The sequence below is a fragment of the Quercus lobata genome, chromosome 2 (genome assembly GCF_001633185.2).
Source record: "Quercus lobata isolate SW786 chromosome 2, ValleyOak3.0 Primary Assembly, whole genome shotgun sequence".
In the NCBI taxonomy this organism is placed as follows: Eukaryota; Viridiplantae; Streptophyta; class Magnoliopsida; order Fagales; family Fagaceae; genus Quercus; species Quercus lobata.
This window is the reverse complement of record NC_044905.1, coordinates 34,485,702-34,513,161: the sequence shown is the minus strand read 5'-3', so window position 1 is coordinate 34,513,161 and position 27,460 is coordinate 34,485,702. Positions and strand designations below refer to the sequence as shown.

Below are 27,460 nucleotides of genomic sequence, written 5' to 3'. Positions count from 1 at the left end.
AAAAAAGGAAATCTAATGATATTGAAAACTTAAAAACTCTAACAAATTCGCTATTCAGGGCTGCTATATTCATTTTTGAGTCCCTAGAATTAGTCCATTGTGTCCTCCTCCCTTCTTCCCCTTCTTGCCTCCTAGTTCTTTGATTTTCTATAAAAATAAAAATAAACCAAGATTAACGAAGAATTAGTTAATTAACTTACTATTATTAAATAAGCTCACTAAAAAGACAATAGTCTTTCAAATATGGCAACTCTAAGTAAATTATGCGTAGGGAAAAGCTTTAGTAAGAGCAGAAGTGATGTCCATTTAAACCAACCAAATTCACACCAAAAAGATTGGATTGGTCTGGCTCTAAAATTCAAAAATCCTTTAAAACTTGAAACTCCACAAAAGATGGGTTCACAGAATTTTTTCACAAATTAAAAAAACTGAATTTACCCAAGTTCAGAACATTTGTTATACTAAAATTATTGTATATTTAAAAATAAGCAAATTGTACTTAAAAATAAATAAATAAGCACATTGGTTATATTTTTTTTACTCAATAAACCTAATACTAAGTACACTTATTTCTAGCTTAAATGCTAAAAATGAAAATTAATTGTTGAAATGATAAACATGGAGGCTAAACAATTGTTTTGGTAATAAAATATGATATAGATTATACTGGCCCAAAGCCCCCAAACTAACAAGCCAAACTAATCCAAACCAACAACCTACAAATTGGTATTCTTTTAAGGGAAATGTTAACAAGCACCATGCGGTGCTTGTTAAGATCTATGAAGCACGGGTGTATTTCCGGGTGCAGGTGCGGGTGCGGGACTCGACAATTTTTGAAAAAGTTGGGTGCGGATGCATCAGGGTGCGGCGATTAAAAATTTTCTAAAAATATTTTTATTTATATTTTTAATATATTGCTAAGCATACTTTTTCACATTATATAAACATATACCAAATTTAAGAGTAATCAATATATTACTAAAAGCTGAAGCGTAGCATTTAATGTTGCTATGCTTCCATTGAGCCACGTCAGCAGCCATGTAATTATCAATTTTTTTATACAATTTTTTAACATTTAAAGTGAATTAAAACTCTATTATATTACAATCAAAATATCATATTTAATTTATCTTATTTTTAATTATTCTTATTTATTATTAAATTTTTCCCATTTTAACTTTTTATAACTCTCTATCTTAACTTTCTTCAACCTTTCTCATTCCATTTCAACTTTTCATATCCCCACTACTCTCAATATTAATATTATTCTATCTTTTTATCTTCCTTTATTTTTGACACTTCTTATTCCATGCATAATTTCTATTTTTCCACACATAAAAGCCTCTCTCTCTCTCTCTCTCTATATATATATATATATATATATTTTCCTTCAATTTTTGGTATTTATATATATATATATATATTTATATATATTTTTTAAATTTTAGTGTAACAGGTTGACCATCAAAACATACTGATGCAGTATTGAAAGCTCCACCAAATGCATCGCAGAAATCAGTTTTAGACTACTAGAAGTCAGTTAGTTTGCTAAAATTGGAATTGACAGGTAATCCAGCTTGATACGATTTAGTTTTATATTTTATGTTGTTATCTTTTTTATTCACATTGGTTGTTAAATGTTATATTATTGCATTATAAAGATAGTATATAAAAATATAATATTATTTTATTACATAGCATAACTAAAATAATATGGTGTTTATTGCTATACATTTCATTTTTATTATTTTATTCTCATCTTATTTTATTCAACATTTAAATTTAGCAACATCCTCCATATCATAATTATTTATATTTTGTCTCATTTTTTTAAAAATTAAACGTATAATATTTTATTCAATAAATAAAAATTGTTCTTATAAAGTCTTCCCATGAAATGTTACAATGCATCAATGGAAAAATGAAATACAAAACAAATATCAATTTAGAAACACTCAATTAAAAAAAAAAAAAGAATAAACAATTTCTTATAAAGTATTCCCATAAAAAGTTACAATGCATTAATAGAAAAAGAGAATACAAAACACATGCTATTTTAGAAACACTAAATTTATAATAATAATAATAATAATAATATCAAACCAAACATATCATAAAATAATAAACTAATAGTTATGGATGTACTAACTTCATGGCAGCAAAATGGAGTAAAATAAAAATATAAATAAACGTTACAATATGCATATTTAGTACATTAGAATTATCATCAAATTTGGGAAAACAATAGGATGTTAACAAAGAGGGAGAGAAAGAGATTAGTAAAAGAAATCAAACGTCAATTAAATAAATTAATTAGTAACCGTTAATTGGAAAACAAAGAGACCGACGGCTAAAGGAATAAAAAATTAATTAAAGATGACCCTACGAATGTTATTATAAACTTTACAATGCAAATAAATAAATCGTTAAATTCACTTAATTAAATCATATAATCAACAATTAAATAAAATCTTACAAAATTTAAACTTGAAACTAATCAAACTCTAATCTAGAAAATCATATTTATTATCAAAACTAAAAGGAAAACGTTCTTCAGTAATAATAGAAATATATAAGAAATAAAGATGAAAATTTTCAAAATATTTTTTTTTTGACATTTCATTTAACATTATTTATAAATAATAAAATATATAAAAAAGTCCTTAAATGCTTATATTCTTCACACACCATGACTTTTAAAATCTAATGAAAGGTTCGAAGAATTTAACTCTCATTTAATGCCTCTATTATGAAAATCAACAGCCAGTAAAATATGATAATAGTAAGAAACGTTATAAATGAGAACATGAAAAAACTAATTAGCCACTATTATTATGGAATAGATGTCTTTTTTTTATGCATCTAAGAAAATGAAATGTATAGGGTTTACTTATTAAGGTATATATGTAAAGATTCACGTTAAAAAAATATGTAAAGGTTTTTTGAAAAAAAAAAGTAGATGTAAGGTTTTTATTAACTTAAAAGACAATGAAAAACCAATTTTTAATTACTACAACCGTCGCTACTTTATAAATAACACACAACACTATATTCAATATCCTAAACAACATAGTTAGACCCTTTTGGATATACACCACCATATTCAACTTATAAATTACAACCCAAATCAATCATACAATTACACAATCAAAGCATGAACATGTAACATGTATTACCTTCTGAATTATTGCTTGGAATTTTCACAATTATTGAAAGAGAATCTCCAAATTTAATTTTTAGAAAACATCAAGACAAGGTGAATTTTATTCTTTTTAACTTCCATAGAAAAAAAAAATATTATACACATTATTTCAACCCTTATGGAAAAGAAAGTTTACATGTAGCATGCAAAACGTGTTTAATTGACTTAGAGATGTGAAAATTAGTCAACCAACTATGGTAGAATTAAGGTTTCAAATTTTAAATAAAACAATTCTACAATAATAAAAAATTATTTTGTGATAAATATGATTATGAAATGCATTACTTTTCATTAAATTAGTTCAAATTACAAAATAATAATAACGAGATCACTATAAAAAATAATCACGCGCAACGCGTGGGTTTGTGACTAGTAGTAGATAATAACTAAAACATGATGTTCATAAATCAAATACAATCCACAAGTTTGAAACTAAAACATTCCCTGATGTTCAGAAATTAGAATACAACTCACAAGTTTGAAACTAAAACAAAATAAAAGATAATCAACAAGACAATCAAATACGACCATCATCATCTTTAAGATTAATAGCTTCACTTTGAACCTCACTTTCACTAGTAGTAACACTAGTGCTAACATTCCCAATAACCATAGCCTCCAACCCTAGCTCATCAAGTGTAAGGGCAGCATTCTCAAGAATTCCAGCTCCTCCATGTATGTCACTCTCATTCCAAAAATCTTCTACAATATCCCACATCTTTGTTGCTGTATTTACGTACTCCTCATTACGCCTTGACAAGAGTCGAAGATTAGAATTCATATATACCAAATCCTCAGCGCGTGCAAGAGCCATTTTGTTTCTTTTTAAAGAATGAATGAATTTGTATGTGCTCCAATTCCTCTCAGCACATAAGGATGAACAAGGTTGTCCAAGAAGTTTAAGGGCAAGAGTTTGAAGAGTTGGAAATGAGGAGCCATGGTATTGCCACCAAACCAAAGGTTGTAAGGCCCACCTATCTGTCAAGGCATCTGGTGAAGGAAACCTCCCTCCTAAAAATATAGCAAACTCAACTTTCACCACCCCTAAGTCATTCTCATCTTCAAAGAATCGATCCAAACACTTGCTCCTTTCATATAAATTTCATGATCCCGATGTAGAGAGATGCATTTTGGATTCTCCGAAAGCCATTCAATGGAGTAATACTTAGTTAAAGATTAAAAAACAAATATAGATGAAATGTATGTTTTACTAGAAGGAGGAACTAAGGAAAATAGAAAATAAATGTACTTACTTAGGATTTAAGGAATGAGCCAAGCAATGTAGTGGTGTACAATTTTTAGTCCATCGATCAATGAGTATATCATACACCACACCCTAAAATGAGTTATACTCATCATCTTCCAAGCCTTCGTGCCAATATATTTCTGCCTTCACCTTCTCTATCATTGAATCTCACATCTCATACACAAGATAAAGACAAGGCTTATCTATGTCGGCTACTCGTAGCATATCATAAATAGGTGTTATGAATTCAAGGATATAATCAACAGTATCCTACCAAAGATCACTTAGAATCATATCTTTCACCTTTTGAGCTTTTCCAACATCATCCTCCCAATAAGAAGCCCATTGTTCATTAATAGCCTTGGTTTGAAGGCATCTTTTTATTAACTTCAACCTTTTCAACATTACAACAATCGAAGCAAATCTAGTATCAGCAACTTGAAGCAATTTTAATGGACAAAATTCATTAAATATTGCCAACCTCATTGAATGGTTCATGATAAAAACATGCATGAAGGATGCATGATCAATAATACGTGTAATCCAACTATATTCCTCATATATAACTTAATTCTTTTCAGTATTTTTTGTTGCACAAATATTCTTCAAAGTTAGATTGAGAGTGTGGACAACACAGGGTGTCCAAAATATTTTAGGATACTCACCTTCAATAAGAGCTCCAGTAGACTTCATCACACTAGCATTATCAGTGATGACTTGGACAACTTTTTGATATCCAATCTCTTTTATAGCATCCTTCAACATCCCAGAAATATAATGTTTGTCTTTGAACTCACCTAACCCATCAATTGCCTTTATAAGCACTGGACCCCATCTGATACAGCCATAATATTAATAAGAGGCCTCCTTTGTGGATCTGACCATCTATCAGAAACTATACTTACACCATTTTCAAGCCAAAAGTCCTTAATTGGTTTGAATAATCGTTCAACATGAGCTCTTTCTTTTTGCAAAAGTGTTGTTCTCAAGGCATTGTATCCAGGAGGAACATAACCCTGAATGCTATGGGTAGCAGCATATGCATAGGAACTACGATAATATGGGTTCCTTGCAAAGTTAAACAGAAGCCCACCGATGTAAAACATCCTAGCAATTCTACTATCCAATTCATGTCTAGCATTATTCTGGAATGCTCTCTCCAAAGGAGAATTCACAGTCACCTTCCTCCCCTTACCATCAACCAGATTTGTACTATCACTCCCTTCCTATCTCCGAAATGAGGGAACGGGTATAGGCCCACGACTTGGGGGAAGTGGGGGTAAGGGAATTTGACTTCTCCGTTCTCTCTCTAACTTATCATTCTCAACTTGATCATGCATTCGCTGCATTTCCAGCCCATGGCTTGATGTCACCTTAGGGTATGCCATAATACCTTTATTAGAAATTTTTAATAAATGAGCCTTAACCCTAGAATAGGATCCCAAAAAAACTACACCACAATAGTTGCACTTAAAGTGTGTCACGCCCCAAACCCGATACTCGGATTTGTGACCATGACCGGCATGCTAATATCAAGCCTAAACCTGATATTAACAAGAACCACTTAACTTTTACAAAACTTCTACCAAAAGCTTTCTTTTTCTTTTTAATCTTTGTTTCTTTACTTAAATTATATAACCTTTTACTTGACATTCAGAGCATCTACATTGTACTCCAAGGAATAACATAATCCACCAATCATTTTATTTCCACACTTTTACATAATACATCGCTTGATACTTTAAAATATACACTTTCATTAGATCCTAAAATAAACAATGCTACAAATCTAAACATCATATTGCTAGTTTAGGATCTATACATATAAAACTAAACCAGCTCCTTCCAAAACTCGACTAAGGCTCCCTCTGCTCCAAAATAACACCTGCTAACTGAAAGAGTGGAAGGGGTGAGCTACACAGCTCAGTAAAGGTAAGATATATGAGAATTCAATAAGGATGCATGTAACCAAATCATTTCATTCTATGAATATTCGAATAGGAGAACATCTTTTCATGCATAGTATTTTATACTATTCATAATAATAGCTTATACGCTCATCATAGGAAATAATTGTTCTCCTTTTTCTTATCGGTTTAATATTACTAAAAACCTTTCGGATTAAACTTCTTTCACCTCCTACAAAGTCGCCATACATAAATTCTCATTACAATATAATTATTTTAACTTAAATCAGATAATTGGCAACTCTGTATTAAGCTAGAAACATCTTGACTAATAAGAAAACTTTTCTTTATAAACTTCTTCTCATAGAATACTATAACTTTCATGATCATAAAACTTAACGTTTCATAAAAACATTTATCTGATAACTTTTAAACATAACTTGTACTTTCATCAGAAACTTTACCATTATAGCATATCAGAATTTTCAGAAACTTTTATCTTTAATGAACAGCTTTTCTTTTCATTAGAAACTTCTTCTTGCCATGAGAGTTTTCACTTTTCACAATGCATTTAAACAAAATAATTCTCTCATGATTAATAACATAACATAGCTGTTCATAAATAACTTATTGGTTAGCCCGTATCTGATAAGTCTGTACTTATTTGGGAGGCTTCTAGCACCACGGTGCTAGGCATCCAGCATTCCCCACAATTGCCAGGTATTCCCGGGATCACATCATCATAATACATATCTTCCAACCATGGGGGTAGGTTGGCTTCCCCCACAAGTTGGCCGTAACCAATAAGGGGCGGGTACAGCAGAGCCAGTCCCACTTAATGGCCAAATCATATAACATTTTTCATGGAAAGCTAGTAATTAACCCCTACTAGCAGAGTTCAAATCACCAGAGGACATAACCCGAAAACATTTTATACTTTACATCATACTGCAATTTCTTATTTTGCATAACATTTCATAATAATAGCATTTTCATTCTTTTCATTAAACATCATGTTCGTGGAATCAATAATAGCATCAATATGCTTAAATCATATACATAAGTTTTTCGAAAACTCACGAACATATCTTTGTCAGAATAATGATTACATGCCATATCTCTAATCAAAAACATTTTAATGCATAATATACTTTAAAATAGCCTCATGACTTACCAAATGCTCATATAACTTATCCCTTACCTGGAAGCAGAGGAACCGAGAGCCTAAAGTCGAAGGAGCTTTGACTTGGATACTGGTAACCCCTAAATCAATTATCAAAGCTTATTACTATCTATAATTCCTTATTATAAACTTCACATTCATCTCAAAGCCTATCTTTTAGAATCAAGGAAGTCCTAATCCCATCTCAAAGAGGTTCCCACAAACACAAAATACATTCATCAACAACAAGAACAAAATCCTAGAGAAACCAACATTCTTATATTAATCCTATATCTCTAAAAGAGCTAACTTTATTTCAAAAGGTGCTTTAAGGTTAGGGCAATAATACATGCATAAATATAAAATCTTTTAAGCATGATCATGTAACTATATACATTCATATGATAACACACAACACGTCGGGCAAAACAGCTTCATACATACAACCATCTCATGGATTAGAACCCCTTCCTTTGAGTTCTAAACCTCAAAACAAGTTACACAAATTTAATCTATGATCTAGACATACCAAAAGATAAGCATATTAAATTATAGCTCAAAAAATTCACCCTAACTTGATAATTAAATCCACAAAGTTAGGCATGTGCCTTACTACTCACTGTTCTGTTCCAGCAGCATAGGCTCCATTTGTAAAATACAAACGGGCTGCTCAAACACATCCAATTGTCATGAAAATTTACAGAACTACTCTCCTGTATGTTCAGTATATACCATAAAAATTTCGGGGTCAAAACATAAACCCATGATTTACTAAAAATCACGCAAGACAGTATACTCAGATCTGTCCTGACAGAATTTCATGCAACTTATAAATTAAACCATTATTTTTATATTAATCCAAATGCTGTGAGACCAATTCAATAACAACCACAAGTGTCTTAGGTTTCATAGGAATTATCCCTAGCATCCAAATTCACTATATACAATTTAATACATAATTTAACATACACAAACACAGAATCTGTCACAGTGACAGCTTCAGTACATATTCTTACAAAATCATCAACAAATAGCAATAGGCCTTAATTTCATTTGGGTATTTTTATACACTCATAAGACATGTTATATAACACTTACATATGGTCATTTAACCATATAGAGCAAAATAAACACAACCAAAAATCCCAGCAGCAGCATCAACAATACTCATCCTAACTTTTTCTTACTTCCTTAATCATACAAAATCATTAACTAATAAAAACCCTAATCTACCTTCAACAAATCACCAACACAAATTCAAGGTTTCTTGAAACAGCATATATATATATAAAATTAGACTTACATGAAAGGATTTTCCTTTCCTAGTGGCTGGACCAGAAGTATGAGAGGTAGAGAGCTTGAGGGAGTTGAAAGAAGCTTCCTTCTTGCTGCTGGACTTTCTGTCTGGTGCAGCCAAGAAAATGGGATAAGGGGAAGACTTTTGGGTGGGTTTTTGTCTTTCTTTTGGTGTGTGAACCGGTGGACTTGAGAGGAAGACTCAAGGGAGCTTCCTAGCACATTCCTTAAGAGAAAAAGAGAGTAAAGTAAGCTGAAATTTCAGACTTGGTGTTTACCCGTAGGAAATGAAGAAGTAAGGAGCTTCTTGGATGTTCTATTTGTTTGAGAAAGTCAAAGAAGAGATTATGTGGAGCTTGCTCATTGCATGTCCAAGTCTTGGTCTATGGGGTTTGTCTTCATGCATGGTTCTAGGCTTTACATGTGTTGAATTTCAATTGATTGCATGTGGGTGGAATTTCTACCATAATATCTCATGCATCATACATGGTTAAAACACCAACTATATATATATATACATCTCATAACTTAACCACCTAATATAGTTTTGCACATACTAAATATATATTTATAATACAAATAACCATTTCAATTATTTATAATCTTTACAATTCTATTCAATGACATTATAAAATAATATGTTTATTAAATACTCTTATATTAATTTTTGTAAGTAAGTGGCTTAAAATATTAATAATACTTAACCACTTAAACACATAGTTTAATTATAAAAATTAGGTCGGGGTGTTACAAAGTGTGTGTTTCCACCTGATTTAACAGTAGAACCAAGTGGTTTTTCTACTTTATTCACATACTGCCAAAGAGGAGCTTCATCATTTGGCACTTCTTCATTAGATGAAGGTGAAGTTTCTATGCTAGTAACTTCATTCATTGCAAATTCAATAGATTCAATTTAACCTGCAAATAATAACTATTAACTAAATAATAAATCAAACCCAAGTCACAATATTACATCTTATATAAAAAATTAAAAAAATCAGATCACAGATTTACAATGAGTAATAGTCAAAGGCTCAGAGCACGTGAGAGTATAATGAGCTTGAGATTGAAAAACTGAGATTGAAAGCTGTTGAGGGGAAAATTTATGATGTTCCCAAATAGAATATGGGGTAGTCAAGCCGAAACTCAACGATGGGCTCTTGAAATAAAGCCCAAAAGGCTATCGGAGTGGTATAAGTCCGCCCAAGTAAGAGACAGAGGCTGCACCCTAACAAAAAGACAACAATAAAGCCCAATAAACGCATTAGTATTGTTAGTTTGTTATATTATTAGTCTTTTTACGCCGTCATAGTTCAAATCAGTCCTCTAGCGGTACGGTATTATCTCCAACGGTAGATGTGAAATTATACTTAGAGTCCAGCAATCAATGATTAAATAAATTTAGGAAAGTGTTCACTCCTGGGGGTTCTTGTGTGCCTTGGTCAAGGGAATTTATAGTACTTTCAACCATTATTACATCAATATGAGGGAAAATTTCAATTGTTAGAAATACATTATATCCTTCATCATCATAATAATAATAATAAACAATGATTAAAGTCTCCATAATTACAAATAAAATAGGAAAAATAGGATGGAATGAAGGGAGAGAAAGATCCCCAACTTAGTGCAGTAAGTATTAAACTAAGATTTTGGTGAGTGTATAATTATAAGGCATGAATGAGACAATATGGGCTGTTTTGAGTGAGTGGGATGAAGTTAACTCTGAGGTTAAGGCTTTTTGTGAGTAGTGGTCTATTTGTGACTAGTTGAGAGACATTTATGGGTTGTGATTATGTGAAAGGGGTGAAAAGAATATCTAGGATTAGATGAGTGTATGCTGAAGATGATGAGTAGTGAGCTTAAGGAGAGCTGAATCACCAGCAAAAATGGAAAATAAATCAGAGGTTTCAGAAGGAGTCTTCCTCTGGTCAGTTATGGGACGTTTATGGAGTAGGAAGATGTAAGCAAGGTAGTGAATGTTGATGTTATGGTGACTATAGGCTAAGAAAGGTTGTGAGTGAGCTCAAGAGAGCTTGGGGAAGCTTAAAGAAAGCTTAATAGGGGTTGAATTTCTGCAGAATGTAGTCAATGACCGAAGTTCTTAGAGAGGCTTTTTTTTCCCCAGTGGGTTGAGGTGTGTATGTTTTTATAATGGAGCTCTAGAGAAACATTGATTGACAAGAATCCAAAAATGCATGACTCATCAAGGGTGACGAAATCAAGGTTTAACTTTCCTGAGATTTTTTATCAGAAGTAGGAAAATCCACTTTGAGGGGTTGTCTTGCTTCTTTGGGTAATGATGGAATTTTAGAGCTTTTTGCATTAAGTGCCAAGATTTTCGAGGCTGAGCTTAATTATTGTGTATCAAGAGTGAATCCTAATACTGCAAACTGAGATTTGGTCCCCCAAGAAGTAAGATTCAACACCCCCAAGCCAGGTGTCAAGCTTTAGTCTACTTCAGAGGGTTTCCACTGGAGATCCCTTTATACCCTCCAAACCACATGTTCCCAAATTTTCCCCTTTAGGATTCATGGGCTTGGTACATGAATCATATCTTGATCGTTTTTAACATTTATAGCATCAATTTGTTGAAATTTGGATAATTTAGTTTCAGCTCCCTTTCTGCTAGAGGTGCAGTCTTGAGGAAGATGATGGAGTCCCTTCATCCTTTTGACTTCAGCTGATATGACAGCCCTTGTGCACTGTTCACATCAGGCAGAGGGTGGCAGAAAACTGATGGGACAGCCCTTAGTCCATTCTCAAAGGCTTGGTTCCCTTGTATAAGTCTCTAGTTGCTTTTTGGTTAGTTGCTTGTGTTTTTTGCTTGGGCTTGCTCACATGGGCTGGGTTGTGTGCACATGTTGCCATGGGATTTCATTCCTCATGGACTTTTATTAGTAAATATTTTTGGGTTTTTTCATAAATACTTGCAATGGGCCTTTGAGCAATTAGTTGTAATGTTTGAAACAATAGGACAAGTTTCAAAATACTTTTGTAAATACTATTTACTTTGATGAATTCCATGTTGCAATAATGTTCATGATTTCTAATAATCGCATCATAACTTAAATGATGAGCTTGTGGGTTTGAATGTTTATCATGAGTGTCGAAGGCGTATATTATGGATGTCGCGATGTAAATGATGTCCATGTATTTCATGGGTTTATAACAATAAATATATGTCATGGGTCTAACAATCATAACTTTCCATGGGCTTTTACAATATGATTGCCATGGGTTTAGATAATTCATAAATTTCATGAGCTTGCAATATTGTAATAATATGTTTAAGAATTTAAAGTATTGTTTATTATTGGACTTTTAAGTGAAATAATTATGATATAGTATTTTACCGAGTATTTAATAACCTTGGGCTTTTGATAGAATAGTGCTAAGTAGTTAGCTTGGGCTTTTAATAGTGCCAACACAAGTTGGGCTTTTGATATTGCCAATGAGTAATTGGGCTTTGATATTGCCAATAAGAATTGGGTTTTGATGTTGCCAATGAAAATTGGGTTTTAAATAGTGCCAACGTAAGTTGGGCTTTGATGTTGCCAATGAAAATTGGGTTTTAAATAGTGCCAACGTAAGTTGGGCTTTTGATGTTGTCAATGAGAATTGGACTTTGATGTTACCAATGAAAATTGGGTTTTAAATAGTGCCAACGTAAGATGGGCTTTTGATATTGCCAATAAGAATTGGGCTTTGATGTTACCAATGAAAATTGGGCTTTGATATTGCCAATGAAAATTGGGCTTTGATATTGCCAATGAGAATTGGGTTTTGGATAAATAAATTGGCATGGGTTTAAATCATGGGTTTTGATCATGGATTTGAATTCCATTGATAAAATTGTTTTGCCATGGACTTAAATCATGGGTTTCTCAAATATTGCCAAGCATAAGTATTCTTGGGCTTTAAATAGAATATGATAATAAAATTGGATAAAATATAAGTTTTGGGGCTTTTTATAATAGTTTATATCATAACCCAATTTAGATAATGAGATATGAAACATTTGTGATTAATATAATAATAGAGCAAAAAATATTTGGGAAAACCCAATAACTTATTACTGTTGTTTGAAAATAAATAGATGGTACCCAAATAAAATTAGGTGTAAAAAAAAAAAAAAAGTACCCTAATTATAGCTTTATTTAGTTTGATACCTGAGTTGAGAGGGGGTCGGTGAGGTAAGGTGAGCTTGAGAGTCTGAAGTCTTAAGGTGAGCTTAAGTGCATCTGTGACTGAGTGCGTCTGTGAGAGACAGGAGACAGAGAGAAGAGAGCCAAGAGGGGAGACGGAGCACAAAGAGTGAGAGAGAGCTGAGGATTGAAGTGAAGAATGGTGCGTAAGTGCTTTTTGAGAACTGAGATAGTTTAGGGTTTGTTATTAAGTTCAAACGGGGCATTTTGCACCTCTTTTTTTTTTTTTTTTTTTTTTTTTTTTTGAGAATTTCGGCCTGAATCGGTAGTTTCGGCAGTTTCACCCAATACGAACCGATATGGCTCAAGTCGGTGCGAGTCGGGGAAAAAAAAAAAAGTGGACGCAACACCGATGCGCAGGTAGCGGCATCGCCGCGTCAAACACAGGTGCAGCAGCCGTTTTGCTGCGTCCGTGCATCCCAAGTTAAGATTTTCCTATATGGGTCCCACTTAATAAAAAGAATAAAAAGTTATTAAAAGGGTTGTCAAAAAGGATAGAAAACTGTTAAAAAATTGTCAAATAGGACAAAACGCTGCAAAAAGTAGACAAAAAGCTGCAAAAAAGTTGTTAAGGTGCTCATTAACACAACCCTTCTTTTAAAAGAGAGTTTACACATCCTTTTGTGTCCTCTCTTTCCTGTTCTAATAAAATTATTTACTGAAAAAAAAAAAAAAAAAAATCATTAGTAGGCCAAGAAGCCAATTCCACTAACTAAACCCAGCAGGAAAATCAGGATTTGGGAATTGAAAGGGAGAATCAAGATTCAAGAACATAATCCTATGGAAAACAACCCCCTCCCCACCCCACCCCCACAACCCAAAAAAAAAACCCAAATTGTCAATTTTCTCAACAACCAAAAAAAAAAAAAAAAAAACCCAAATGGTCAAAAAAAACCATTAGAGTTATTAGAAATTTATTAGCAATGGTCACGACAATCATATAACACAGACCAGATATAAACTGCTCTTATTTGGATTTTACAGAACTTAATCACAGTGGAAAGAGTTATCCTAATGCCTACTAAGATGATAGGATTGAGAATCATTGGAATTCTTCCCAACAGGGTCAAAATAAGGGAACCTTGAAGAAGAGACTAGCTCCAGCTTTCTTCTCCATTGTATTTTCATATAGATTTTTTTTTTTTGGAAGAAATATTTACAATCAACAAAAAATTCCTTACTTAAAATAAAATATATATAAGATTTAAAAAAAAAAAAAAAAATCATCTACACATACTAAGATCTAATGGCTGTGGTGATTAAAGAATACTTGCATAATGCAACAGACAGGGCCATTATCATACTGTCTCTGCTAATATTTCTTTCTCTATTTTGTTTTCTTTTTTAATGTTTGGTACAGTCTGCTAGTATGACCATATAAGGCATCATCATTCTTTGTTTGTGTAGAGTAAATGACAATGGACTACTCAGATAAATCAGAGATTGATAGCTAACCACAAGGCATGGAATGGGGCATGTGTATCCCAACCCAATTATTGGCACAAGTTAAAAATAAATCATTACAGGACTAGCTCATGTTGACAAGGAAACTCTGGAAATTTCTTACCTGAAAAAAAAATAATAAATAAAATCTTTTAGTTTTGGAGACACTCCCTCGACAATGCCTCAGCACAAAAATGGCACATGTTTCCTACCAAAAATATTCTCTATCTTTATAAACCATTCCATCTCATACTGCTTCACTAGAAAGATTGCAACAGTTGATCGAGCAGTTCTTCCCATTTGATGGATATAATCCTGTGGCCACTTTACTTAGCAAAGCAGAAGTTATAACAAGCAGAAAAAAATAAAATAAAATAAAATAAAATAAAAATACTAACATAAATCTTTCAATAATATATAATATGTATAAAATCAAACACAATTACAAGAGCGGGAGTCTGGATGCATGATTTCAATTTTTTTTAAGTAATAAAATTTTATTGAATTCAAGGAAATACTTCATCACATAGAATGTGTGCGCAAAATACAATAAAAATTACACAATCTAATAACTACATGCCAAAAAATGGAATCAATCAAGTCTACAACAGCATTTGTATCACTTGTGCCTATAATTCAGGCCACTCTAAACAACAATATCAAAAGGCTAAATTTCAGCTTATGCATGATTTACAGAAAATGTAATAAACCCAAAATTCAGAAGATTATCAAGGAAATAATTCAAAGAGAGGATAACAGTTCTAACAAATGAAACTTCCACATGAATGCAAGAAAACATCTTGGAGGCACCCCACAGGCCCACACCCGCCGTCACAGGCAAGAATTCCAATGAACTATATTGCAAGTTGGTGACAAAGGTTAGAGAGAAGCCTATTTATGAACTTGCTAAAATATGGAAATGAAAACTGGAGACATGAATTGTGCCAAGTGTATCAAATATAAGGATCAAATAATTTTTAGTAAAGGAAGACGAGATAAAATAAAAAAATAAAAAATAAAAGATGGAGAAACATTTTTTATTAAGTAAAAATTTCATTAGAAAAGTAAAAGGGATGGGCACAAAGAATGTGAACAGTCCCAAATCAAGGAATACAAATCACAAAGAGAGGGAAAATGAGAAATCAAGAAAGGACATCGAATGAATGCCACCTTGAGCACACATCTAGTTGTACAAGGATCTCAAAATGTGCTCTTTAATTACAAAGGTAAGACACTCCACCCATCAAAGACCCTCCTATTTCATTCATACCACAAAATACACATGACACAAAGAGGTGTGGTTTTCCACACCTAAAATAGTCGGTTTTGTTGAAAACGGCTTTGCCAGCACTCCAAAATATCAAGCAATGACTTGTGCATCACCCATACTAGTCCGAACAAAGCAAAGACAAAGGAACACATCTCTGTTGCCACGGAACAATGAAGTAGCAGGTGATTAATAGATTCCCCACTTCTCTTACACATACAACACAAATCAACTGTGCTTTGTTCCTATATGAAACTCTCACAGTGCTCTTCCCACACTCGTCAAATATCTTACCAATGCTTGAGATCTTATTATAAAGATTAATCAACCATATTAGACTTGTCACCCAAGAACTTCCTAACATTTCATTTTCATTGTTCTTTTCATCTCAACCTGTTGTATGAAGCTATGATTTCTATCTTAATAGAGTTATTAAGTTCCCCTTAATTCTATGTGTGACTTCCTTTTGTAAGGTTTCATTCTTTGTGTGAAATGCGGCATTAGAAAATTTTTTATTATTGAAAATCTACGAAAGCTATTTTAGTTCAGAAGGGTAGAGAGAATTTCTAGTGGAGCAGCTTTTTGTAAGTTTGCAACCTCATATATTCCTCCAAGGAAATTCCATACCAATGGGACCTCTTAAATCTTAACACCCCGTAAACTAATGTACATCAAATTGGCCACCACAAGTTAGATTGCAATGGCCACTCTCAAGAAATCAGGACTTGAGCACTTATGCTTGGCAATCTGAAGAGGATCTATACAGCTTACCTGAACTAAATTCGGATTAAGACATAGTTGAGGTGAGTTGAATAAAATCTAAGAAATAATAAAAATAGACAGGATGTATGTTACACCACAAAATAGGTGTAGCCCTGCTCTAAGTCAGCACAAAGATAGCAAGCCTAACCTTCATGTCTGTGGGAATGTCATAATAGATAACCAAATTGACAGATGGAATGTCAAATCCTCTCATTGCCGCATCAGTGCAGATAAGAATATTGCACTCTCCTACCATAAACTGATTTAAGGCTCCAACTCTGTTTGACTGTCAAGAATAGTTACAAAATTTTATGACAGCATATAAAAGGGAGAAGAAATTAAAGAATGAAAGAAATATATAAAGAAAGAGATATCCGACATGCTTAAAAGCTACAGATAGAAATTATTTTTTACTTTAGTTAAATTAATATAGTTTACCTGGCTCATTCTACCACTAATTGGAATGGCCCTGAGACCAAGATGTCGAAGCATTATAGTAAGAAAGTGAGTTGCCTTACAGTTACGAGTGAAAACCACTGATGTACATCCAAACATCTCTATCAAAATATATGCAAGGTAGCAATCCTGTAAAACAATGAATATGAATATATGTACCAGGAACGTACCAAAGACCATCATACAACAGCAGAAACTCCGCTAAAGAAACTAAAATGCATATAATTAGATGAACATACCTTCAAAATGCATGCCATAATCACTCTTTCTAAATTTCTACTGTGATACATCTCACTCTAAAACAATTGTCACTTGCACTGAGAGTTGCACCCTTTTAGGTGGAACCACTAGAAACATCCTTCACATCTAATCACTTAACCAGCTATAAAAGCCATTGACAAAATTCATTATATGCTAGAGTTTCACTATATGCTAGAAGCCATTGACAAAATTCATTAGTGGCTAAATACAACTTATTTATGTCAATCCTAGAATTTCTGTATATCCAGAACCATCAATCGCCCGTAATGTGGTTGTCACAGTATTCAAAGAAGCAAAATTTTTGTTTGATAACATGGGAGACCTTTCTAAAGAAGAGCCCTTTGGACTTGCCTCTAGCAAGTAAAACCTACAAGCAATTGACCCCACCCACTAAAACCAATTTCCTGGTGATCCAGGGGCATTCAACCCTTGACGGGCTAAGCAGTAATATTCAAAGAAGCAACTTTCCAAAAACATTCATTAAAAAAGACTATTTAAAGAACTTTTTATTGTAAAAATGAAAGCTATCTTCTTATCAAAAAAATAATAATAATAATAAAAATGAAAGCTATCTATATCATCTCTTTAGTTGGCTAAGAAATGTCATTTATCCTATGATATGGTACATGGCTTCAGAGGCCACTGTTAAAGCTGCAAGTCCAACGCAGCAACAGAGTACAGGGCGCATGGCATGCACCAGTCATCAGGACAAGCTGCAATCAAGTGCAGCACAGAGTGCACTACATCATCAGGGCAGTGTGCTGTCATGTACAACACAAGGACAGATGCAATCTAGTGCAGCACAGCCTATATTGCATCATCAGGAAGAGACTAAAAGGGTGGTTACAACAGGATTGACACGTGGGATTATAGAGGATTTGATAGAATCAATTCCACACTATGATCAAATTATTAGTTCTATGGCTTGATCTATGTACACGTGTAAGATTAAGTGGGAAGTTGATTGTAACAACCTTCCCTGATAATGCGGAAGTAGTTATTTTTCTGTTTTAGCTTTAACTTGTATATAAGATAGGATTAGACGCAAATTGTATTTGATTCATTCATTATCAATAAAGCTCAGTTTCTATTTAGAGAGAGAGAGAGTACATCTTTTACATGGTATCAAAGCTCTTCATCTTCTAGAATTTTCTACTCTGTTCTTTCTCTCCTCTTCGAGGTCCTTCAATGGCTTCCTCAGAAACTGATGCTTCTACTGCAACTCACAACATCCAATCCACACTCACAAATACACATTATGCCAGTGAATCCAATGCTCCTAATCCATATTTCCTCAATTCCAATGAGAATCCAGGTAATATTCTAGTCACTCAACCTTTGCTTGGTATGTGAAATTATCACTCTTGGTCACGAGCAATGGTGCTTTCTCTCACTGCCAAGAAGAAAATTGGCTTCGTGAATGGCAAGATCTCAAAACCAAAGGATGATTCACCTTTATATGAGGATTGGGAGAGCTGCAACACCATGGTGCTTTCATGGTTGATTAATTCCATGCATGTTGATGTCTCTAGTAGCATCATGTATTGTGAGACAGCAAGGGAGATGTGGCTGGAATTGAAGCGCCTGTACTCACAAGGAAATGGACCTAAAGTTTACAATTTGCAGAGGGAAATCTCTCACATTTCACAGAATCAAATGATAGTTAGTGAATACTACACCAAATTCAAGCGATTGTGGGATCAATTGCTGAATTTTGAGCCACTGCCAGAGTGTTCTTGTGGTGCGATGAGGATCTTGAGTGCTTCACATGAGAAGGCCTATGTGATGAAGTTTCTAATGGGGTTGAATGAGAATTTTGAGACTTTACGAAGTCAGATTCTCATGTATGATCCTTTTCATTCAATGAGCAAGGTTTATTCTTTGGTACTTCAAGAAGAATCACACAAGAACATTGGACATGGAAACTCAATAGCCTCACAATCCGATTCAATGGCTATGTTTGCCAATTCCAAAGGAAATTCCAATTGGAATAAAGGGAATGCTAAGAAAGACAAGCCTTATTGCACTCATTGCAACATGCAAGGCACACGATTGAGAAGTGCTACAAGTTGCATGGATATCCTCCAAGTTATAAACCAAGAGGGAAAGCCAATGTCAATCAAACTTCTTGCAATTCTGTCAATGGTGCAGAGCATGCCTTAGTGCCATCCAATCAGTGCCCTATCTCTAAGACACAATGTGAGCAGTTGCTAACTTTTCTCAAATCAGGTGCTGCTGCTGGTGATGGACATCATGCTGCAAGTGTGAGCACTTCTTGTTTAGTCACTGGTGGTGAAGGAACTTCTAGTGCAACTTCTAAGATGGTTGGAACTTCTGCACAAAACAATCTCAACTTCAATTCAGCTCTAATGTCAGGTACCAATTCTATTGTGCCTTTTGTTCCCACTTTAGAGCATTCTATTTTTTCTGCTAAAACTGTTGATAGGCAAATCTTTAGGGAAACAGATTGGATTATAGACACAAGGGCCACTAACCATATGGTCCATTCTATATCCTGTTTTACTTCTATTACTGCCACTCTTATTACCTTTGTTAATCTTCCAAATGGTGAAACAGCATTGGTAACACATGTAGGAACTGTTAAAGTGTCCAAAACTCTTATACTTACCAATGTCCTGTGTGTTCCCTCTTTTAGTTTTAATTTTCTTTCAGTTAGTCAACTAGCTAAGAGCACTCTTTGTTGTCTCATTTTCTTTGGGACTATGTGTTTCATCCAGGACATTGCTCATTGGAGCACAATTGGTCTGGGTAGAGAGTTCAAAGGCCTATACTTGCTAGAAGAGAGTTATCAACCTCAAGAACTTGTTTTTCTACAGCTGGTTCTGTACATAGCTTTATTGATCAGCCTAGTACTATGTTTGTAAATAATCTTCTTGTTCAGCCAAATATTTGGCATCTCAGGTTGGGGCATCTGTCAAATGCCAAATTGACTTTGATGAGAAATAATAATGTACCTCTTTCAACCATTAATAAAGATGTTCATTGTGAAATCTGTCCTTTGGCTAAACAGAAAAGGCTTCCTTTTTCATCTAGTACTCATGTTTCACTTAAATGTTTTGATTTGATCCATTATGATTTGTGGGGTCCTTTTTCTACTCCTACTATTGATGGTTGTAGATATTTTCTAACCATTGTAGATGATTGCTCAAGGTGTACTTGGGTTTACCTACTCAAGCATAAATCTCAAACACAACCTATTTTGGAACAATTTTGCACTATGATTAAAACACAATTTTTAAAAAAGGTCAAAACCATCAGGACAGATAATGGTACTGAGTTTATCATGGTTGATTTCTTTGTTAAAATGGGTATCTTGCATCAATTAAGTTGTGTTGAAACTCCACAACAAAATTTCATTGTGGAAAGAAAGCATCAACACATCTTAAATGTGGCAAGAGCTCTTATGTTCCAATCCAACATACCTTTGCATTTTTGGGGACATTGTATTCTTACATCAGTTTATTTGATAAATAGAACACCTTCATCATGCTTAGATCATAAAACTCCTTTTGAGGTTCTTTTTGGTCATGCTCCAAATTATGGTCACTTAAAGGTTTTTGGATGTCTTTGTTATGCATCCACTCTTTCACATAACAGATCCAAATTTTCCCCAAGGGCAAGGAAATGTGTTTTCTTAGGATACCCCTTTAGTGTTAAGGGGTACAAACTGTTGGATTTAGGTACTAGGACTATTTTCATATCTAGAGATGTTATTTTTCATGAAAACATTTTTCCTTTTGGTACTGCTAAACCTCCTACCGTAGATCCTTTTATTTCTGAGGTTGATAGCACTTCTAAAGGGTGTTTAGGACCTTTTGTCACTCCTTATAGTGTTCCTGATATGCACAATGACCAATCTGCCTCTTGTTCTGACATTACTCCTTCTCCTTCATCAGTTCCTATATCTATACATCATGTTCCTTTACCTGATTCTTTGCCATCTGATTCTACTTCTATTTTGCTGGATTCTATACCTTCTGTTAGTACTAACCTTGCAGCTGAAGATCAACCACTCAGAAAATCCACTAGAGTTCATAGACCACCAACCTGCTTGCAAGATTATGCTTGCAATGCAGCCTCTGGTTCATCACTTGCTTCTACAGCTACTCACCCTCCAGGGTCTCCTTATGATCCATCAACTTGCCTCACATATTGCCATTTGGATCCTCAATACAAATCCTATCTCATGACTGTTAGCCAAGGTCATTCTACTCCTCAGTATTTTTCTCAAGCTGTCCAAGATCCCTTGTGGAGGGTAGCAATGGATAAAGAGATTCAGGCCTTGGAAGCAACTCAGACTTGGGTTCGTACACCTTTACCTTCTGGCAAGAGATCCATTGGTTGTAAATGGGTCTATAGGGTGAAGCTTAATCCTGATGGTAGTGTGGAAAGATATAAGGGTAGGCTAGTGGCTAAGGGTTACACTCAAAGGGAGGGACTTGATTTTTTGGAAACATTCTCTCCTGTGGCCAAAAAAGTATCTGTGAGGGTTCTCATTGCTCTTGCCTCAACTCAGAAATGGCCTTTACATTAGCTTGATATCAATATTGCATTCCTTCATGGAGATCTTGAGGAGGAGGTCTACATGGATCTACCTCCTGGTTATCACAGTAAGGGGGAGTGCACTTCATCAGTTCCTATGGTTTGCAAATTGGTCAAATCACTCTATGGTTTGAAGCAAGCATCAAGGCAGTGGAATGCTAAACTCTCTGCTACTATTTCAGCACTTGGTTTCAAGCAATCACAGGCAGACCACTCACTCTTTGTGCATTCCAATGGTTCTAATTTTACTGCCTTGCTAATATATGTTGATGACATGATAATCACAGGCAATGATGCAGCTTGTGTGTTTAATCTAAAACAGGTATTGGATCAAAAATTTGGTATCAAGGATCTTGGTTCACTCAAGTATTTTCTAGGACTAGAGATTGCTAGAGGTGCTAAAGGAATTAGTATAAACCAAAGAAAATATGCACTTGATGTGCTCAAGGAAGCAGGTATGCTTGGATGTAAACCAGCCAAAACATCAATGGAGCAGCAACTAAAGTTGTCTAAGTCTAATGGAGAGGTGCTCAAAGATGCAGGACAGTATAGGAGATTAATTGGGAAACTAATGTATCTATCCTTGGGCAGACCAGACATAACCTATGCTGTGCATAGGCTTAGTCAGTTCTTAGCTCAACCTAGAGTACCACACATGAAGGCTGCAATCAGGATTCTCCAATATATCAAAGGCACACCTGGCCAAGGAGTGTTCTTTCCCACAGACTCAGACTTGCAACTTAAAGCATTCTGTGATGCAGATTGGGCAGGTTGCCCTGATACCAGAAAATCTTTGATAGGTTATTGTGTGTTCCTTGGTGATGCTTTGATTTCTTGGAGATCAAAGAAACAAGATATAGTATCTAGATCTTCTGCAGAGGTAGAGTACAGATCCATGGCTACAACTACATGTGAGGTGACTTGGATATTGTATTTTTTAAGAGATTTATGTGTTCCACATCACAAACCAATGCTACTTTACTGTGATAACCAGGCAGCACTGCATATATCAGCCAATCCAGTGTTTCATGAGCGATCAAAGCACATTGAAGCTGATTGTCACATAGTAAGGAATAAAATCTTGGATGGAACAATTAAAACTTTCTATGTTTCATCAAGATCACAATTGGCAGAAATTTTTACTAAGGCACTAGGTGTTGAGAATTTTCTAAGGCTGCTTAACAAGTTGGGAGTTATTAACATTTTTAGTCATCATATTCAGTTTCCTAATACTGCAAAGGAAGCTGATGAAAGTAAAGAAAATCAACCAAGAGCTTTGCTCTGGAGGGGGAGTGTTAAAGCTGCAAGTCCAACGCAGCAACAGAGTACAGGGCGCATGGCATGCACCAATCATCAGGACAAGCTGCAATCAAGTGCAGCACAGAGTGCACTACATCATCAGGGCGGTGTGCTGTCATGTACAACACAAGGACAGATGCAATCCAGTGCAGCAAAGCCTATATTGCATCATCAGGAAGAGACTAAAAGGGTGGTTACAACAGGATTGACACGTGGGAATATAGAGGATTTGATAGAATCAATTCCACACTATGATCAGATTATTAGTTCTATGGTTTGATCTATGTATAGGTGTAAGATTAAGTGGGAAGTTGATTGTAACAACCTTACCTGATAATGCGGAAGTAGTTATTTTTCTGTTTTAGCTTTAACTTGTATATAAGATAGGGTTAGACACAAATTGTATTCGATTCATTCATTATCAATAAAGCTCAGTTTCTATTTAGAGAGAGAGAGAGAGTACATCTTTTACTGCCACCTTCAGCACTAAAGACCAAAATAATTCTTGTACATTTTTCATGAAGGTTCCACTGTCTTTCTTCAACAGTCTCAAGAACAGAAGTGTGCTTGGTAAGTGTATACAAAAAAATTCCCTGATATTAAATTCAAAATTTTGAATTAGTTGCACTAAGGGAAATGTTTATTATACACACTCTATTACAAACAATTTTACACTCTTTAAATCATTGAAAGCATGACTTGACGTCATGATTTTCAACTTGGAAACGATGACTTCAGGTCACAATTTTAGTGCATTTCAAGGATGTGTGTAAAATTATGTGTAATAGAGTATGTGTACTAGTATTTTCCCTTGGCACTAATCACCAACCATAATACCTAGCATACATATCCAGTCTTTAGTAAAACATCTTCAATAGAAGATTAACTCTAAGAGAAAAATGAGAAACCTTGTATTTAGCAGGCATAAAGCAATACTGCTGCTTTAGCATGTCAACAGTTAAGTTACTTGATGCTGCTTCAATCTGAAATCATCCAAAAACAAAAAATTAGTATAAGTCACGACAAAAACTATGAACAAACGATACAAGTATAATAAAGACTATAATTACCTTCACAAGATTTCTTAAACAATCCCTTTGGAGCTTCTTAACCTGAAACATCAGGAATAAATAAACCATTATATGGAAAACCAAAAGAACTTATACCTTTTTCATATAGTAACCACGTGTGCAGTATACATCTCCATTAGCACTTGAAGGCATCAAAAAGACAGCACTTGTGACATTGTAGATGTACTAATGAGTGCCACAAGTTAGCATAACCTTTGAACAACCATATGGTGTATATAGCATTAATAATTTTTATAACATGTGTGTTGTTAGGCACCACATTCCATATATAATTGTTAAAGTGTTGAGTTTGTGTTGATGTAATGGCCCAAAAGGCCCAGTTATGTTGTAAGCCTATATTGGGCTAACCCTAGCTTCTAGTCTCAATATATATATACCCTGTTAGGGTTCATTGTAATAGATGACTTGAATATACAGTAAAGATGTAGCCGCTAAGGTTTTATGATGTGGGTGTAGGCTATTGACTGATCCACGTAATCCCTTGTGTTCTTCTTTCACTCTTGCTTCTGCCTCTCTATATTATTTTATTTTCATTTTTAACATGGTCTCAGAGCCAATAGTTGCCAATTGCTGTTTTCTTATGCAACCTTCATATCTAAGATTGTTGGTTGTTATTGGTAGTTTTTGTTGGTGTGGCTATGGTTGTTGATACTTGACGGCTGTTGTTGGTAATTGTTGTTACTATTGGTTGTTGTTATTGTTCTCGACGGGTTATCTTGTGTTACAGCTGCCAGTGTTGGTTGTTGGTTGGAGTAGACAGGGAAATCCCTTGTTTGCCTATTTGGTGATTTTCTGTTGTTTAGGTATAGGTTTTAGCTAACCCTTATCCATGATAAGGATAACCTAACCCATATAAAACCTCTGTTTGGTTTTGTTTGATATTGAAGAACTTTAGCTTGTTCATCTCGTTTTTTTGGTTGGTTTAGCTTCAATTTTGGCCGGTTCACTTCGCTTTCAGCCTCTTCAAGCAAGTTGACAGTTGTGTCTTACAAGCTGGATCTATATGACTATATGCTCCAAATTGAGGGGGAGTGTTAAAGAATTGATCAATGAGTTTATGTTGATGTAATGGCCCAAGAGGCCCATTTATGTTGAAAGCCCATATTGGGCTAACCCTAGCATATAGTCTCTATATATACCCTGTTAGGGTTCATTGTAATAGATCACTTGAATATACAATAAAGATGTAGCCGCTAGGGTTTTATGAGGCCGATCCACGTAATCCCTTGTATTCTTCTTTCTCTCTTGCTTCTGCTTCTCTATAATATTTTATTCTCATCTTTAACAATAATTATTTGTATAACATGTGCATTGTAAGGCACCTAGTATCTTCTCCACTAGTGCAAAGTGCGTTCTTCTTATAGTATAAATCCCTATTGAACTATAATGCAATTCATGCTCTAATGTGCATGAAATGTCAAAAAGTGTTTCCTCGAAATTCCATATCATTTTCACAAAAGCAATAGTTCCAAATGAGTTTCTCTAAAAATTTCAGAATGGGATCTCATGTTTCAAGAAGCAAAATAACTAGGATTCACAATAAATATAAAGCACATATGTGGCAAACATCCACTGTAAGAAACAATTAAAAGGTACATCCCTGATGACAGATATACCTTTTAAGTATAGCAGGATATTTAAATACATACCTTTTCAGTCATAGTGATAGAAAATAGATATATTATCCGTTCACGTGGTATAACCTTCAAAATTTCATCAACTGATTCCTCAAATTCCTCATTCAACAACCTATCAGCCTCATCTAGAACCTGCGAAGTGTAACCCAATCGTGCAACTTATAGCAAAGAATTCATAGACTAGGCAACACCAAGGTGGCCCTAAGAGTTGTTTTTTATCAGTTCTAAACAATCAAAAATATAGACATCTATGTGTTTAGGATATTAAATAAACCACCACCACTACCAAAGCAATTGTCTGGCAAAGTAGCAAACTTCATCATGTTTTGAGGTAGAGGTTTTTTTTAATCTCTTATTATTTTATAGATGAAATATTTATTATTTTAATCTCTTATCATCTTGATATTTTGCAAGTATTGAGGGTATGACGAGTCAACATAATTCAATGGTAGATTTGTCAAAATGATAACCTAATGTTAAGATTTTATGCGGTGTAACAATGTAAAGAATTACACCACATATAACTTGAATCCATCCCAACAAAAAAATTAAATACATAACAAGTAATGTGCATTTATTTAACTCAATTGTCATATGATCCTAAAAGGTTAGAATATATGTATTTTAATTATTATTATTATTAGGGAAAAGTTAATGAATATCTTGAGGGCATTGGTTTAACAAATAATTTTAGAAGCATTTTATGAGAAAAGAAGAAAAAAATTGACTCTTTTGACAACTTTTTATATTTCCTATGAAAGTAGTATTAAAAGTTTCTTAAAATAGTCCACTGACAAATGTCCTAAGGGCAACCGTTAACAGGACTCTTATTATTATTATTTTTTTGTAAACATGGTTATTCAAAACTCTTTGACCACTTGGCTATTCCTTTAGGAGTGTGTAACCCCCCATCCCACTCAAACTAAGTAATTACAATAATTATAGGAAGGAGTCCCTTGTGGGTGGCTCTAAGATATTGACTAGGAGTTTTGAACCCAAGAGGCCTTGGGAACCACTAGACCAACCCTTGGAGTTGATATGCATTTTCATTAATTATACATGGAGCCTACCATAACTTATTTATAGGTAAAAGAACTTATTTTTTGGACCAGAAAAAGAATTTTTTTTTATAAGTTCCTACAACATATTAAGACTACATTAATTATTTTAATAAAATATCATTACTTATACCAAAAAAAAAAAATACATACCCAACATGCATATATCTACAAAAGCAAATTGCATAGCTGACATGACATAAGAACCATACCAAATACTTCAATGTGTGGAGGAAAAAACCATTCATATTGGAAATATGATCGACAAGGCCTCCAGGTGTAACACCCCAACCCAACTTTATAGTTAAACTATGTGTTTAAGTGGTTAAGTATTATTATTATTTTAAGCTACTTTCTTTCTATAATTAATAGAAGAGTATTTAATAAACATATTATTTTATAATGCCATTGAATAAGAATTGTAAAGATTATAAATAATTGAATGGCTAATTGTATTATAAATATATACTAAGTATGTACAAAACTATATTTAAATGGTTTAAGTTATTAGATGCATAATTGGTGGTGTTTTAATTAAGTATGATGCATGAGATTTTATAGTTGTAATTCCACTTACACATGCAACCAATGGAAATTCAACA

At 34.0% G+C, this 27,460-nt stretch overlaps 1 long non-coding RNA gene and 1 pseudogene across 1 annotated transcript; both read right to left on the bottom strand.

Annotated features, from left to right (window-relative positions):
* Positions 1-6,130: 6,130 nt before the first annotated feature.
* LOC115975434 lies at positions 6,131-9,260 on the bottom strand. Its single transcript, XR_004088115.1, has 3 exons — positions 8,821-9,260; positions 7,557-7,618; positions 6,131-6,340 (listed from the first exon to the last, which is right to left on the bottom strand). It is a non-coding gene; the product is annotated as an uncharacterized LOC115975434 (long non-coding RNA).
* Positions 9,261-9,993: 733 nt separating this feature from the next.
* The window catches only part of LOC115963535, a 34,323-nt pseudogene continuing 16,856 nt past the window's right edge, over positions 9,994-27,460 (bottom strand).